This window comes from Olea europaea, chromosome 11 (genome assembly GCF_002742605.1).
Source record: "Olea europaea var. sylvestris chromosome 11, O_europaea_v1, whole genome shotgun sequence".
NCBI lineage: Eukaryota > Viridiplantae > Streptophyta > Magnoliopsida > Lamiales > Oleaceae > Olea > Olea europaea.
This window is the reverse complement of record NC_036247.1, coordinates 34,022,951-34,042,081: the sequence shown is the minus strand read 5'-3', so window position 1 is coordinate 34,042,081 and position 19,131 is coordinate 34,022,951. Positions and strand designations below refer to the sequence as shown.

The following is a 19,131-nucleotide window of genomic DNA, read 5'->3' as shown; positions in this document are numbered from 1 at the left end:
CTTTTTTAACCTTTCAAAATTGGTCAAAACTCGGTCAAAATCAAAATTTTTGGCTAACTAACGGTCAATTGGATGTTTTCCATCCATTTGGACCCTTAGTGTATATTTTTGAAAGGTTTGGGACTATGGATGATACAAAATGAAGGTTTGGACAAAGTCTGCTAATAAACGAAAGGTTTTGTACCTCGGCTACAATTTTCCTAAAATTTAATTTAAATCAATACCGAATAGGACCTTAGTGTTTGTAAGGTAATGTAATGTGTAATTGCGAAATTCGTTGAAGTAAAAAATTGTTCAAAGTAAAATAATAACTAGGAATATGCTTGGGCTAGCTAAAAAGAAGAAAAATTACTTGGAGTAGTTTTTATTTAATGTTCAAAGAGTTTAGGCTTTTTGTATTTTTGAGTCAATAAAATTACTTGTTTTGAAATTTATTGTTATTTTAGTGTCAAAATAAATAGTTTAATTAATTTTCTCTTAATTATGAAATATTATTTATTTCAAAATTCTTAACATTTGACATTGATTGTCCGTTTTTAAGGAACACGGATGTTCATATTATATTATTTTTCTTCCTCTGACTATCACAGCGATATGCAACGTTAGCCTCCATTTGGCCTCATTATTTCTATTAAATTATAATTTATTTTTTCTTATCAACCACACATTTTTCAATAAAATAATATTATACAAAAATTCAAAAAAATTTCATTCTTTTTTAACCATCATATTACAAAAAATTACTATTCCTCTCATTATAATGTGAAATCATGGAGGCCAAACGGGTGCTGAGTCCCTTGTCATTAACTAATGACAATAAGACTTTTGTTTAATCCCTATTATTTCTAAAATATATTTTTCAATAAAATAATATTATACGTAAATCTAAAAAATTTCTTATTTTTTAACCACACATTATCCATCAATTTATTATTCTAAAATACTTTCTTAGGAAATAATTGGGCTCAACCAAGCTCTAAAGTGTAATGTTAGTGTGTTTTTGTTTGCCACATCATCGAATTTGTTGAATTTTTTAATGATGAGTTGCTGAGTGAAGGACGGCATGGCAATTTGATAAGTTTGACGATCCTTTTTATTTTAAATTTTAAGACTGGTGAGATAACAATTTAATAAGTTTGTTGATCATTAGAAATTTTTCAAAGATTAATGACCTATGAGAAATATTGCGCAAAATTCAATAACCATTTAAAATTTTAACCGTAGAGAGGTGGGAGCGTTGAGTTACCTGTTATATTGGAAGAGACATTTAAGTGGCTAAATAAAACAAAATGATTAATGGACATTAAAATATTTTTCTTTTTTATGACCACGAATGTTCGGGCCAACTTATGCGCATCTCGACTAATTTCACAGGACCTTGAAGTTTACAGTGGGAAATTCACCTCAATGGTCCTAAGAGGACTCGAACTGGTGATCATTTGAAAGCAAGACATTAAAACATATTTCACTAAATTGACGTGTCCATTGTACTTATTTTTTTCTTGACAATATATATTTTTAAGCTTATCCGATTTGATAGGTGTGATATTAATCCCTTTACCTTAATGTATAATGCAAAAATCCACGAACTAATTAGTGACATTTAAGAATTTACGAGCAATATATATATTAAAAAAAAAACTAATTAAGTGACATTTGTGTTGAATTATTTTGCTTAATTACCTCGAATAATCCATTTATCATACATTTAATGGTTTCAAGCTCGTGTAATTGTAATCAATAATGCTATTTAGTATCATTAGTATTAAATAACACTCTATATGATACGAGTCAAAGTTGAACATATATTATACGTTATTCTAAAATTATCAATTTGTTGAAGGATTTGACGAGTCTCGAACGAATTAAAGACAATAAAATTTAGCATAAAAATTTAAGAGAAAAAAATTGTACTCAAATTTTACTTTTAAAACTCAATTTTAATGATTCAAATTTTTTGTAATAGTGAAATACTATAAATGAGCAATTTTTTTATATTACATTTAATACATAAAAAATTAATTATTAATAAATAAATTTAAACACCCATTAAAATTTCTAGATACATGAATATAAATAAATGCATCTATAATAACACTAGATTAATGTAATTCAAGTTCATCAAGTGAAAAATTCTTCAAATCTAGATTAATGTGAATGTTAATTAATTGAAAATTAATAACACAAATTTCATAAATGACAATAAAGATGTAGTATTGATTACATATCCAAAAATGAAAAAGTAAGGTATCATTGAAATATTTGAATTATAGAAAGGTTAAAAAGTCCAAAAAAAATGATTCTACCTTGATGTAATATTTTAATATATTATAAAGGTTGAATCTCAAACTTGAAGGTCCCTATCACTCCACCCCTAGAGCTTTGTGAGAGAAGTAAATCGTGGAATGTGCCCAATAGATTAGAGAACAATGATAAATTTAATTAAATGTGTGTTATGGAATTCATTTAGTTGGACTTATAATGTGTTGCCATATAGAGTTGTGTTTTAGCACAATTGAAAAATATAGCATTACTAAATTGTAATAAAAAATAATCTATCTACCACAATGGTAAGGTATCTCCAATGTAATACTGTGAATCATTATACGTATGAGGCAAAATGAGCATAGAGAGAAGATCATACTTTCTTTCAAAATTTGCTTCGATTGTTTTTTTATTTAATGCAAATCAAAACCTATTCGAATGAAAACATATATAGAATGGAACGCAAAAGCATGTAAGAAGAATTCATGAAATTGCTAAAAAAACACATAAATTTAAAATTCCTTCGGTTAAAATAGTTAAAACTTTTAAATAATGGTTTAATACGACAAGAAAGTGTATAAAGATCTTGTATTAAAAGATTTACACATAGTACTTCCATTAAAAAATAAATGAGGTTTACAATTACATGTTTCATAGTAGTTTAACCTTTTATTCAAATTGATTTATTACATGCTTATGCTTTGTGATACTTTTCTCTTTCTCTCTCTCTCTTGGGATAAGGTAAGTGTATTATGTCCAAAGTGTAAAAATAAAGTACAAATCACAAGGGCACACCCGAGGAAACTAGGCTAGAAATACACCAATAACAGAACCCTAAATTAATGTTCATACTCTAACAACGACAACAAAAAATATCCTTAGAACAATCTCATGAATATTGGAGCCATCTATTCTCATTAAATGGGGCCAAGCCCTTACATAAATTCACTCATGCACAAATAGGAAAAACAATATCTCGAATAACAGCAAGTTCGTGTTTAGGAGCCTCACCATGGGTCCTAGCATTGCGCTCACTTCATATAGCATAAATCGAAGCCACAAATATCAACCGAATGACGATGGATTGCATTGACCTCCCACGAAATTGCTCCATCCAAAAAAGAGTATTTGCCCAAATCCGTTTAACTCAAGGCAAATTACATTTTGCACGCATAGCATGCCAAACACACTTAGCAAATGGGCAAGCAAAAAACAGATGATCAAAATCCTCCACCGAATAACCAAACAACGCACAACACATAGACTATACCAAACTAAAGTGAAGAAGCTTGTGTATAGATGCCACCTAGAATTGCTAGCCAAAGGATAAATGCATAACGTGGAATACATTTAGGGAACCATACAATGTGATACGAAATCACCCTAGGGCAGCGAAATCGAAGAGACTCCCAAGCATTTCGAACAGAGAAGACTCCATGCACATCATCCACCCATCACAATACATCCTCTCTATTACTATCCATCAGAAGGTATCAAGCATATCTCGCATCAAGTCAGACAAAGCTGGGAAACGAACTGATGGCCGCCTCCAAGTATTACTCTCAACAATATCAGCCACCTTAGCTAGTATGTTCAATCTGGATTCACGAATGTTCCTCTCACCAAGAATCTTCTCTAAGGGGCCAAGATACAATTCTAAAGCAGGTGCACAAATAAATAAGTTCTCGCATTCATACAACACTCAATCTCGAATTATATTCCTTCTTCCATTGCTCCTTCTACTGATATAACAAAAATCATAAATTTTCTTCCATTTCATTCATAAACAATAAACCTGTCCAAAAGGAAGAAAAAATAATAAATATAAAAAATAATAAAATCAAGAATCATACACTTTAACATAAATACGAACAAAAAATTATAAAAATTAACAAAAATTCTTATTAAATATGCAAAGCACTTATTCACAAAATCTCTTCTGTCTCATCGATACATAATAAACATTTCCAAAAAGAAAAATAACTCAAAAAATACTAATAATTGCCTAAACATAAAATCATGAATCAAACAATATAAATGGGAACAAAAATATATATATATATATATATATATATATATAAACAATGAAAAGTTGCATACTAATCAACTGCAGAATATTAACCCAGTTCATATGAATCCATAGATTTTTTATGGTTAGGCCTTTCCAGTTTAGGGAAATAGAAGGGAGAGAATAGTGAAACTAAAAGTGTGAAAAAAGGGGACAAATGGATTTGCTGCATTTGACACACTCCCACAAATATTCGGGAATTAAAACTCTTCCCTTAGAACATTCAAGAGACTCTTAATTTGTTGTGTTATATGCGACGGTAATGATGAATGGTATGTAATCAACAAAGAGAGGGTAAGAGAAGTTACGGAGCCCAAATATTTTACTTGGGTGCGAAAAAATCATATCAAAAATAAATATAAATAATATAGAATAATAACATTGTTCTCGACCTGTTTTCATATTTTAAAAAGTCATATAATTATATCATTGTCAATTTTGTTAAATACATTATTTTCAATATATATAGCTAAACTGTCATTTAACCAATGATATCCAATTCATTCCTACAAATAATGCAGCTAGTTTGCTTCCATAAATAAGGATTAATCTCTTCTACCAGGCTGATCCTCTACCAGGTGTTTTACAGGTGAGTGAAGAGGTGGGTCCCCAACTCAGTAAAATAATGCCCAAAAATATGCTCACCGGCCCCACCTCCATGTTTTGAGTCACAGCCTGTAAAAAGCCTGACAGAATGAGCCTGGCACAACAGCTCGATCCCATAAATAAATACTCCATTTATTATTGAATTTTTCAATTTGTCCCTCTGGACGTCCAAAAATAGTGTCCTCTTTTCGAAAAGGGTAATCAAATCTGTCTAGTCGCCTTACCATTCAATTATCTAAGGAGTGCCAAATTTATTTATTGGCATCAAGAGGGTGTAAAACGTTCACTATAAAATTATAGGTCATCTGGAAAGAGTAGAAGACAATAGAAAAGGTATTCAAAGAAGCAATTTTTAGCCTTTGGATTGATTTCTTGATTTGGACAAAAGTCTCCTCTTCCAATGTCTACCATATGAATTTCTCTGAATTGAAAATATAACAGTCTTTTTTTCACTTCAGTTTCAAGATTTAACAATGAAGTTTATGACATGCCAATTGCCAGAAGATTTTTATCAATAACTAATTTTCAATTCTAGAACAAGATAAAAGAAACAGTATTCCAGATGACAAGATCATGACTAACCAGGGAAATATATTAAATAGAATCCAATTATATAAGTACCAAAGACCAAATCTTTATATATATGTAAACATAAAAATCATCCTTAGCATAGTAAAAAATAAACAAATTCCGTCCCTGAAAATGCTAAAAGCCAGCTTTAGCTTCTCTTCCACTAGCCAATTATGTCAAAGAATTTGCAAAATTCAGCATCTCCATGGGTGAGAAAGAGAGGAGTAAGTTTTACTCTTTTTTCCTTTTTCTTTGTTAATATATATATAAAAAAAAAAGTCGAAATTTGTTGGGAGGGCCACTGACCATCCTTGCCCAAGTGTGCCTCTGCCCCTTGGTAAGAGAGAGAACCCACAAATTTACATGGTTCGAGAGTAGGCTTACATCCATGCAAGCAAAATGACTATTATTTTTCACTATATGAAAATAATAGGGTTATAATACACACATATACATACACACATTAATCCTACCCCGCACAAGGTATCGGGGTTTTGTGAGGTATTTTGGAACAGATCTTGTAATTTCTTAGCCATAGAAGCCTTCTCTTGACATGTTTAGTTAGAAAAGGTTCCCCATTACTCTTTAAAATAAATAAGGAGAGAGAATAAACCCTCGAGTTAAATATTTGGCTGATTTAAGTCTTAAGACAACAGAAAGTATATGATGTACTCATCACTTCTCCCAATTTCCACATTCAATTTGATATTCTGGGCCAGGGCAAACAAACATTTCTTTATGTTTTCATGATCTAGGATATCTTATATATAATTAAAAGTATCTCTAGGAAACATGAAGAATATATTTTTTGATAGTAGAAATAGATAACTAATTCTGTGTGAAAGATTAAAATGGTTAAATGGGTAACAGAACTCCACAAGTTCAATGTTAGCACTATATGTTTAATCTAAACTACTGATCGCAAATGGCTTCCAGCAAAAAATATGCAACGAACTGGCCTCGTAGAGCGGCCAAAAGCGAGTTAAGATTCATGGGAAATCTTGAAGTCAAATATACTTCTATAAGCAAAAGATTTTCTATCTTATACCACTACAACAGAATTTGTTTTTTATGGCATACAATGCATGCCTTAAAAAGTTCTTTACAGCATACACTTGAACGCCGTATAAAGCCATGCCGTAAATACTCAATTTTTTTTACGGTGTACAATGAATGCCGTAAAAAAGGGAATGTGCGCTGTTGATAGACTTTTTACAGCATGCATTTGCACGCCATAAAAAGATGTTGCTCTTTACGGCATACATATGCATGCTGTAAAAGATGCCTCATTTTATGGCATACACGTGCAAGCCGTAAAAGAGTCCTAAACATCAAATTTTTATTCATTTGATTGCCATCAAACCTATAATAAATAAAATAATTAAAGAACAAAATTACATACATTAATACATTCGTAATCTCGTTTTCCATAATTTCGATAAACAAAAAAAAAAAGTACAATTTATTACAAAATGAAAAAAAAATGTAGATTGTGTCTAAACAATTCTAAGAAGCCAAAGACACGGATGGCGAAGTGTTGCTCCACTATATATTCTACCAAATGGATCTGCCTCGGAGTTATCACTGGAGTCTTCAGATTTAACATTTTTCTAGTAAATTTGTAAGTTCCTCCCTTTTGTAATTTCTTTCTTTTTCCATTTATAATCAAAATTCTCTGGAGCCATGGCCTCAATTTTTTTCTGCGGGAGACACACATCTAGCATGTCTCACCAATATCCACTGGGGTGGTGGCGTTGGAACTCTCATTGCTTTTGAACAAATCACTGCAAGGATTGAAGTGTGAACCTTTCTTCCCTGGACTCCTAGACCATTGCAATACAAGACCGACAAAACACAAGTTTAGTTAAGCAACACTCTCTTAATCGTGTGAGGATTGTCCAATCCATTCTACATAAGTATTGAGAAGGATATGATCCTTTTATTATGTCTGGTAACGTTCAATGTCGCCATGTTATCAAAAAAGTACACAGAAAATTTCTTTTTAACTGTAATAATCTCAAGCAACCTTACCAGATACCGTGGATATGCAAACAGGGGAAAAGGGACTTTGCATCTGAGGAATTTGATTGACAAATCCAGATTCTTGTAGATCTTCTCTGGCAACTGGAATGAGAAAAGAAATGGCAGGGACACAAATTGGACCATCCAGTTAAGAAATCATAACCACAAATTACCCACAGATTCTTAAAAGAAAGATAAACAAAAATTGCCATGTACCCATGAATAAAAAAAAAGCTCAAGAATCTATGGAAAACATTACTGGTACCCATGATTCGTCATTTTCAACATGTCCATGAGATTGAGATTCTCGGAGAAGCTCCAATGGCCACTGTAATCAACAAAGACACCAATCATAGACAACTCCGTTCTTTTCATAGCTGTTAATTGTGTTGATAGTGAAAGTAAAATTTTGTTATATCGGGCAGTCTCACCAATCCAAGTAATCAAATCTAATTAATCTTAATAGACACTTAGTTTTTGTATTAGATATATAAAGTTAGTAGATATTGAGAAAGGAAAAAGGGATTACCAATCATGGCCAATAACAAAAATTGCCCTAGAAAATTGTCCCATGCGCAAACCAATACACAGGCCAAAAGTCCAACTACCGAAATGCAAAGCAATTGCCACCAAACCAAGAGCCACGGTAATATTCCGAACAATATAAGAACAAGACAAGTTTAGTATAAAGAAAATCAAATACTACAAGGAGAACATATGGACGAGGCAAGGCAAGTTTAGTATAAAGAAAATCATAAGTTAAAAAGGATGTTAAATCTTCCATATTTATAGCTTGTTAATTAATCAGTAATCTAACACATCCCATCAAATAAATGCATAATAAATTATAATCCATTCCTAATTTACAATATATTTTTCTCAAATCCTTTCTTCCTAATAGATTAATCCTAAATGTACAATGAGATACTAATTTTTACTAATTGGTAGAAAATAAAATTAGCACTTATACCTTCTTCTGCAGATGGTGCCTAGGTAGTCGATAGAGACTTTGAGAGTGAGAGTCCCAAAGAGCTGTCATCCATCGAGTGAGAGAGGGGATGAAATGTTAGGTTTGGATTTCAGGATTTACAGCCCATATTCTAATTTGAAACTCGAATCCTGAAGACAAAAAAGTAATTACTTACCTTATTGACGCCAATGGTGGCGTAGACGTTGAAGTAAAGGGAGAGAGACGAGAGTGAGAGCGGGGTTCCGTTGGTCGGCGGTGGAAGGCAGAGAGAGATGTGGCGTCGGACGAAGTTGTGGAGAGGTAGTGTTGAAGGGAGGGGAATTGGGAGAAATGACATTTAGGGCTTTTTAAATTTCATATTTTTTACAATACACGGCGTGCACTATAAGCACGCCGTAAATGTTTGTTTAATACAGCGTGCAGAGGATGTATGCCGTAAATACTTTAATTAATTAATTTTTTAAGGCATTCATATAGCGCATGCCGTAATTAGTCTCTTTTTACGGCATGCAGTAGATGCATGCCGTAAAAAGTTGTTTTTGTTGTAGTGACTCTGGAATATGAAGAAGAATATGTGAAAATATAAATAGATTGCTCGACCTGCAACGACTAAGAAGGAAGATGGACCGTGATATGGGGAAAGCATTGAAAATTGCTGCAACATTCGTGAAGGGGCGTATAGAAGAACGCAAGGCTGGTGGAGAAAAGAGAGAAGACTTCTTGGACGTGTTGCTGGAATTTGAAGGAAGCAATAATGAACTTGCTAAATTATCAGAACTGGAGATCAACATTTTCATATTGGTAATGTTACATTGTTACTGATTTTCTTTCCAATTTGGCTAAAATACAGTGAGTTGAATCATTAGCATTGATAGCATAAAACTATAAATAAGCTTGTCTACTACTTTTAAGTTTTTCCATTTTATTAGTATCATTTGAAAGCAATATTAAGCAACCACTTTCTAATACGGAAAATCTTCCTAGCTGGTTCGGAGACTGCTAGTAGCTCATATTGAATGGGCATTGTCGGAGCTCCTACGCAATCCAGAAACAATGGTTAAGGTTAAAAATGAGATTTCAAATGTGGTAGGATCAAACAAGAAAATTGAAGAAAGTGATATCGGTTAACTCCCTTATTTGCAAGCCGGGATTAAAGAAACTGTTGTGACTCGAACCATGTTATTTATGCTTCCATATTTTTAGCCACCAAAAACGTGTTATGAAAACATGCTTTTATAAATGGCATTCTGCCTGATGATGACACTTGGCTTAATTCCCATCGTTGGATGAAGGGTTTGCATGTTGGTGATATAAATGAGATTGACTGTTCGTTTGGCTGAGTGACTTTTCATTTGGTATGACTCTTGAGTGAGGTTTGAGAGTGTTCTTCAGTTCTCTCTCGAGTTAGGGTTTTTCAGTCTTCCCTATTTTCTGTAATCGATCATCTCATTTGATGTTTTGGAAGGTTATTAATCACCGAATACTGGTTTATTCTTGAGTGATACATAGAGTTCTCATGTGTTGAGATTAGGGATGTGGTCTGTTGATTCGTTGTGAGTCTGAGGCAGATCTGTGGTTCCTTTGAAAAGATAAGTCTCTTTCTTGTGTATTCTTGTAGTGATTGAACTCTGTAACCTTCGATTGCCTATTTTTGGGGCTTTAGTGCAACCGAGCAATATCCACTTCGATTGGATTCTCAACAGGGGATTAGGTGTTTATCACTGAACCTCTAGGGCTTCGGCCGAAAAATCTTGTTGTGTTCTTTATTTTCTACAAGTTTAATTTCTGTTTTAAGTTCGATTGTATCTTGCAACTTATTGTATGGGTTTTTTGGCCCACTTTCAGTGGTATCAGAGCGTTGAACTGAGGTAAGATACCTGGGTCTTTGAAGGAAGGATCGATCTACTGCAGATTTGAAATTTTTGGAACTGTTTTAAAACAGTATTGAAGGACCTTGAGTATTTTATACTCGTTGGGTGAGATCTTTTTAAATTTGTAAAGATTACTTTATGAAATCGTGTGTTTCAATTTTCTTCCCTTGATTAACCATACACCAATTACCCACTGGTGTCTGGTCTTTGTCCAAAGACTCCTGTGAGATCTTGGGAATCTGAGAAAAGCCCAGTTTGGGGGTGTATCTGGGGAATCTTGAAGGTGGAATTTTACAGAAACCTAAAATTTCTGCCCTTTGTTATTCAGTTCTTGAATTGATTTGCATATTACATATGTGTTTTAAACTTGCATGTGTTGCGTCTTCTTGAACAATACTGTGAATCTTGTTGACATTGTTGTGCGTCCAGTGTATGCTGTGGTGTGATCTTTTGACTCGAACTTGTACATTTTGTGTGACATAAGAAAATGACTACTGTTAAATTTGAGGTTGCACAATTCGATGGAAAAATTGATTGCAATATGTGGAATCAAAAGATGAAAGCAATACTAATGCAAATGAGATATGTTAGGGCTTTAGATGACACTTGGCCTCAAGACATGAACCCTACTAAGAAGGCTGAATTAGAAGAGATAGCCTGGAGTAATATTTTCTTGTATCTGTCTGAGAATGTTATAAGAACTATTGGTGAAACTAAGACAGCTTCTGAACTATGGACTAAATTAGAAAAACAGTATGTGACAAAAACCATCCCAAACAAATATTACCTATTAAAACAACTCTTTTCTTTTAAGATGGACCCTTCCACTAATTTGGATGACAACTTGAATAGGTTTGCAAAATTGACTCAAGATCTTACCAACTGTGATGAAAAACTTTCACAAGATCAGTTGGCTATGATCTTGTTGAACTCTATTAGTGATGGATATAAAGATAACAAGGTTGCCTTAGAATATGGCAGGGATGAACTTACTACAGAAATAATAATTAATACCCTAAAAAATGAGGCCTTTGAAATAAAATATGAAACAAAAGAAAGTCATAATGGGGATACTTTAATGGCAAAAGGAAAAGGCTTTAGTAAACCTAACTATCACTCAAAAGCTTCATTTGAAAATAAGCAAAAATGGGGTGATAAGGGAAAGTCTAAAAACAAGGCCAAAGGAAAGAAATGTTTTTATTGTGGAAAACAGGGTCATTTTATTAAAGACTGTTATAAAAAGAAAAATGAGTCAAAAGAAAAGAAACATGAAGTTGGGGATGCAGCCTTCATGTATAACAAAGATAAAAATGAAAATGACTTGGTCCTTATTAATGGGGACAAGAGACTAAGTGATGAATGGATTCTTGATTCAAGCTGTTCTTTTCATATGTGCCCTAATAAGAATAGTTTTCTTGAAATTGAAAAAACTACTGGTGGGCAAGTCATAATGGGTAACAATATGACATGTAAAGTAAATGGAATAGGTACTATAAAATTGTTACTTGATAATGAGAAGGTCCTATTTCTAAAAGGAACTAGATATGTGCCTGAACTTGAGAGAAATCTAGTGTCTCTAGGAATGTTGGATGATATGGAGTTCAACATAAAATTGGGTCATGGACATATTGAAATTCTTAGGGGCAATGATTTAGTCATTAGTACCCGTAAGAGACATGGACTTTATTTTCTTAAAGCTAAACTTTTACTTGGCTTAATTGCTACTACTTTAACTGAAAATTTTTCTTTTACAAAATTATGGCATGAGAGACTTGGCCACATTGGCAAGAAAAGTCTAAAAACTTTAGAAAACAAAGGAATTTTTGGTAAACAAAATCTTGGTGATATTGGTCATTGTGAACAGTGTGTGATTGGTAAACAAGTTAAGCTTCCTTTTTTGTCTGGAACTCATAAAACTAAACAAATTCTTGAGTACTTGCATGCTGATTTGTGGGGACCTGCATCTGTGTGTACTCTTTCAGGGTTTAAATATTATCTTTTGATCATTGATGATTTTTCAAGAAAAATCTGAATTTTTTTTTATTGAAATCTAAAGATGAGACCTTTTCAGTCTTTAGGGACTGGAAAACAAAAATAGAAAATTAAACCGATCACAAAATAAAAATATTAAGAACAAATAATGGTTTGGAGTTTTGTAATCATGAGTTCAATAACTTCTATAAAGAACATGGTATATTAAGACATCTCACTGTTACCTATACACCTCAACAAAATGGCATAACTGAAAGAATGAACAGAACTTTACTAAATAAAGTTAGATGCATGCTATTAAGTTCTGGCTTGCCAAAAATATTTTGGGGTGAAGCTGTAAAAACAGCTGCATATTTAGTTAATAGAACACCCACTTCTGCCCTAAATTTTGAAGTACCTGAATTAGTATGGACTAAAGATTCTGTTGATTATTAACATTTAAAAACCTTTGGATGTGCTGCTTATGCACACCAAAATATTGAAAAGCTATAACCTAGATCACTTAAATGTGTTTTCTTGGGTTATGGTGAAAATGTGAAGGGTTATAGACTGTGGGTTAAAAGTGAGAAGGGGTATAGGGTGATTGTTAGAAGAGATGTTGTCTTTAATGAATCCCTTATGCCATGCCTAGAAGGAAAACAAAATTTGACTTCTGATGATGTACAAATTAAGGTGGAGCCTCCTAAGATTGAAGGAAAAACCAATGTACCTGTTGAACCAGAAATGATTAACGTAGAAAATGATGCTGAAAATGAAACTGAAAATAATCTACATAATAACACTAATGACCAGTTTGAAAATCCAACCTATCCCATTGAAGAATATCAATTAACTAGAGATAGGGAAAGAATGCAGACTAGACCACCTGCAAGATATGATTAAGATGATTTTGTTTCATTATTTACCTATTAGGAACAAACTGAAAATGAGCCTAACACTTATGAAGATGCCATAAACTGCAAAGACTCTAAGCATTGGATAACAGCTATGGAAGATGAAATGAGTTCACTTCTTAAAAATAAAATCTAGAAATTAGTTGAGAAGCCAAAAAGTTAAAAGCTTATAGACTATAAATGGATTTATAGGAGAAAAGAAGGTGAGGGGGGAAATAATAGTCTTAGGTATAAGGCTAGGTTAGTTGCAAAGGGGTTTACACAAAAGGAAGGTGTAGGTTACACTGAAATTTTTTCTCCTGTATCTAAATACACTACAATTAGATGTTTACTTGCATTAGTTGCTCAATTTGGATGGGAACTTGACCAGTTGGATGTTAAGACTGCTTTTCTTTATGGAGATCTGGATGAAACAATTTATATGAAACAACCAGTTGGGTTTGTGAAAGGAAATCTAGAAAATATTGTGTGTCTGTTAAAGAAGTCCTTGTATGGCCTGAAACATGCTCCTAGGCAGTGGTACAAACGATTTGATTCTTTTGTATTGAAACTTAGTTTTCAAAGGAACAATTATGATACATGTTTGTATTGTAGAGGTAAAGGAGGTAAACATTCTCTTTATCTTGTACTTTATGTGGATGACATGTTGCTTGCAAGTTGTGATAAATCTGAAATTGAATATATTAAGTAACAACTTAAATCTGAATTTGATATGAAAGATCTTGGAAATTCTAAAAAGATTCTTGGCATGCAAATTTATAAAGATAAAGAGAAAAATATGTTATTTCTGAATCAATATAATTATGTGATAAAGATTTTGAAAAAATTCAACATGTTTGACTGTAAATCCGAGTCTCTGCCTCTTGAAAATCATTTTGAGCTAACCTCTGATCTCTGTCCCAAAACTTTTGAAGAATTTGATAAAATGTCAAAAATACCTTATGCAAATGTTATTGGTTCTGTGATGTACTTAATGGTATGTACTAGACCTGATCTTGCTTTCAGCATTAGCATATTAAGTAGGTTTATGAGTAACCCTAGGGAAGAACACTGGAATGCTTTAAAATGACTCTTAAGATACTTAAAGGGTACTGTAAACTTGGGTCTTGTGTTTAAGATGAACAAAGGAGGAGTAACCTTAAAGGAATTTACCGATTCTGATTTTGCTGGAAATAGGGATAATAGGAAATCAACTTCATCCTATTTTTTTACCTTATGTGGTACAGTAATTAGTTGGAAATCACAATTACAAAAGATTGTAGCTTTATCCTCAACTGAAGCAAAATACATTGCTGCTTCTGATGCTTTTAAAGAAGGAATATGGTTAAGTGAATTACTTAAGGAACTTGGAATTGTTGATGAAAATGCAACATTATATTCTGATAATCAAAGTGTTATACATCTTAGTAAAATTCCCATGTATCATGACAGGACTAAACACATAGACATTAAGTATCACTTTATTAGAGACATCATTTCAAAAGGTGTTTTGAAAATTGGTAAAGTACCTACTCAATATAACCCATCTGATATGGGAACAAAGATAATAATTTTGAACAAATTTAAAAACTATTTGAAGACATTATCTATTGACTCTATATGATAAAATTGTAGGTACTTGGAGCAAATGAAAGGAGAAAGTGATATTGTCTCCTGGCTGCACTAAAGTAGAAAATATGGTAGCAAGGTGGAGATTGTTGTGACTCGAACCATGTTATTTATGCTTCCATATTTTCTGCCACCAAAAACGTGTTATGAAAACACACTTTTATAAATGGCATTCTGCCTGATGATGACACCTGGCTTAATTTCCACCGTTGGATGAAGAGTTTACATGCTGGTGATATAAATGAGATTGGCTGTTCGTTTGGCCGAGTGACTTTTCATTTAGTATGACTCTTGAGTGAGGTTCGAGAGTGTTCTTCAGTTCTCTCTCGAGTTAGGGTTTTTCAATCTTCCCTATTTTCTGGAATCGATCATATCATTCGATGTTTTTGAAGGTTATTAATCACTGAATACTGGTTTGTTCTTGAGTGATACTTAGAGTTCTCATGTGTTGAGATTAGGGATGTGGTCTGTTGATTCGTTGTGAGTCTGAGGTAGATTTGTAGTTCCTTCGAAGAGATAAGTATCGTTCTTGTGTATTCTTGTAGTAATTGAACTCCGTAACCTTCGATTGCCTATTTTTGGGGTTTTAGTGCAACCGAGCAATATCCACTTCGATTGGATGCTCAACAGGGGATTAGGTGCTTGTCACTAAACCTCTGGGGCTTCGGTCGAAAGATCTTGTTGTGTTCTTTATTTTCTGCAAGTTTAATTTCTATTTTAAGTTCGATTGTATTTTGCAACTTATTGTGTGGGTTTTTCTTGCCCCCTTTCAGAAACACTATGCTTGCATCCTCCAATTCTTTTCCTTTTGCCGCGAAGGGCAATTTAGGAGACTAATCTTGTGGGATATTTCATACCAAAGAATACTCAAGTTTTCGTTAATGTTTAGGCCATTGGAAGAGAAGAAGAATGCTGGGAGGAGCCTTTGTGTTTCAAGCCAGAAAGGTTTTTAGGCTCGAAAATTGAGTACAAGGGGCAACATTTTGAGTTCATTCCATTTGGTGCGGGCAGAAGGATCTGTCCCGATCTTCCATTAGGCCATCGTATGATGCACTTTGCATTATGCTCGTTGCTTCACGAATTTGATTGGGAGCATGATTTTTCTACTAACCCTAACCCCATTGACACGAATGACAAGATTGGACTTGTGGAGCGAAAACTTGAACCCTTGAAGGTGATACCAAGAAAATATGTAGTTTGATTCTTGTATTCATCACCTATAAATGTATCTTAATTTTATCTACAAAAAAGTATCATGTAATAATAAGTGCCTTTGGTGCATTTAACTCCATGTATTGAAGAACAAATCTATAATCTTAGGCTTAGAAACATAAAAGTAATATAATCTTCTTGTTATTTGTTATCTTATTTAATTTGCTTAGTGGTTTCCTCAACTACAAACAAAAAAATTTATTCACTTATATCTTCACAACAAAAATGCCTTTTTGCAATATACAAATGACAACATTCATTAATTAAATATTGCTAAAAGAGTCTATTGCAACATTTTAATGAGTAAATGTTGCCATTGATGTTAATAATTTAGATTTGGCAATATTTTTTAAGTGAATGTTGCTAATATTGCCTTTTGCAACGTTTATGTATGTTAATACTCATTATTTTAACTTTTTTACAGTACTGGGTAAGTCCAATATTGTCAAACTCTCGATATTGAAAATAGTATATTACATGTTAAAATTAAATTTTTTCTGCAAGTGAAGCACTTTAATTTTTATTAAAGACGTTGAGAGTCGAATAATAATATAGAATATTATTTTTTCATTAAGGACTTATCTACAAATTTTGTCAACGAGCAAGAAATCCTTGGTAACGGTCTAAGAAAAAGTAACATTAAATTGTTGAATATAATCACCAAAAATATTACACTGGGACCCAGTTTTGAAATCTATACACAACTTCAATGATTGATCTAGAATTATGTCAAAATTGTCCACCTATTCAGTTATAAGTCTATATTTTGACGTCATTACTTGGATCATCTTAGTATTTAATTCAAATAGCTTAAAAACTCGTTAACAAAAGTTCGAGTGCAAAGTTAATAATTAATTTTAACCTCACTTTTCATGAACTCGTCATTACACATTTCATCCAATTTTATTAAAATCTGCTAAAATTTTTGTCAAAAAATTTGTCAAATAACCCTTATTTTCTTCTTGATTTGAAGGAAGGAACAAATATTGAACGTAACCACACAACAAATATTGATCTTAACAACAATATCAAGATTTGTAACATACGTCCAAACATTGCAAAAGACCTTCAACAACGTTTTTTAAACGTTAGAAAATGCTATTTTTGTTGTAGTGAATATGACTAATTATCAAATAGTAGCAAGCAAGTCAAATTATTCAAATAAAAAAGTTATTTTCAATAATAGGGAGATGAATTTATTAACGAAGAAAAGACATTTCACCATATTGACATATTTAAGAAATTTAATATTTGATTAGCGATAGCGTCTACGTGAGGGCATTCTGTGGTTGGTAGTAGTCTTGTAGACTGCATTTAAATTTTCCTTAAATCTATCAACGGTTTGTAATTATTGAAGACTAGAAAAGATTATTAACTAGCAATTAACAATATTCATATCAACGTTTAAAATTCGTTAAGAAGACATAATATTTTAGCCATTATGCAAAAAATTGGGGATATTTATTGTTTCATGTATTCGTATTTGCCTATTTGGTTCCGACTATTGTGATACATCCACAATGTGAGTGTCAAGTTTACTGTACTGCAGTAGATTTTCCAACATTGTCCCTTTCAACGGTTGAAAACCAGGTCCGATTGACTGCCAATGTGTTAAATAGATAATATTTGATACTTTTTTAATATTCTATAGATTTTAATATTGTAAAGCAACGTAAAATTCACGTTATCAAGCAATTGAAAAAGTTAACATGGTATTAAGTAAGACCGGAACTAAGTTTAGGGAGGCGTTTGTTTCCTATTTTTATAAAAATGAGAATGAAAAATATAATAGTTATGGGCCCCACACAAGATATATAAATTCAAATTTGGTGGCTTAATGTGATGAATAACGATTATATTTTTCATTTTAATGAAGAAAAAATGAGAACAACCATGACTAAATCTTATTGCCGCTTGTTGGAAAAAATTGTGCAAGTGTAACTTCGATTAAAAAAAATAAATTAGGCCCCTATTTCGTAGCCATTTTCTCAGGAAAGCCATCAATTCTTTGACTGTTGCCAATGAAAAAGATACCTTGCCCCCTTTTTTTAACTACAACAGAAATAAATTATCACCTAAAATTGAAGTCTAGTGTGAAAAGACTATATCACCCCTATTTTTACTTTGAATTACTTGTACACATTTCCATCAATCACTATGTTTGACTATGTCAAAGAGGGTATATTTGGAAATGGATTTTTAGGTGATAATTTATTGATTAAAAAGTCAAAAAATGGCAGCATTGGGACCCACTTGAAAACAAATTGCTTAAAATCCAATCAAAATTCCTCCCAGATGAAGGGACCATACTACATCTCCACACGATAAGAAGATCAGATTTAGAACCGTGTTGTTTGGCTAGGCTTAAAGTCAAGGCCAAATCTATGTAAGGAAACTTATAAAGAGATTATAAACGGATGAAACATCATGTCTTAAGATAGAGAATTGATTCCAACACTTTTAACTAAATTTCCCAAACTTTCACTGTACATGCATATATTTTTTGTGACGCCTCTTCAACAACATATTAATATAAATAAACGTGACATTCTACCCGATTGAGAGCGATTCTTATAACAATAAATATAAGATAATATGAATAAATATGCAGAAAATCGTGTAATTTTAATAAAATTCAACCACATCCAATTGAATATCTTCATTGGTAGGCATCAAGTCCTTGTTTGGTTCGCTCATAATACAAAAGAAGAAGAAATCTCAGGGTGCCATGTATGCAAATGTAATGATCCCAAGGTTTGACACGTGGCATCATATTATTGAAGAAAAATATTACTGTAAGTTGCTTATTTCTGAATTTCACTAATAAAAAATTACTTATTTGAAAATTTACTTTTCACTTAAAGGTAAGGATTTAAGCTTAGCCAAAAATGCTCATAAAGAAATTATTATGTTTGGCTTATGTTTATAAACAAGAATAAAACTTCTTGTACATTATTTCGTTGACATGGAGTCTTGACACTCCATTGTTTTTAAATGTTTTCAAAAATGGAGTTGACGGGAAAGTGTGTTTTTTTCAAAAACTGTCTAATATGA

General features: G+C 32.4%; 1 pseudogene; it reads left to right on the top strand.

The window, feature by feature from the left end:
• The first annotated feature begins 8,981 nt into the window (after positions 1 to 8,981).
• LOC111404767 lies at positions 8,982 to 16,066 on the top strand (annotated as a pseudogene).
• The last annotated feature ends 3,065 nt before the right edge of the window (positions 16,067 to 19,131 follow it).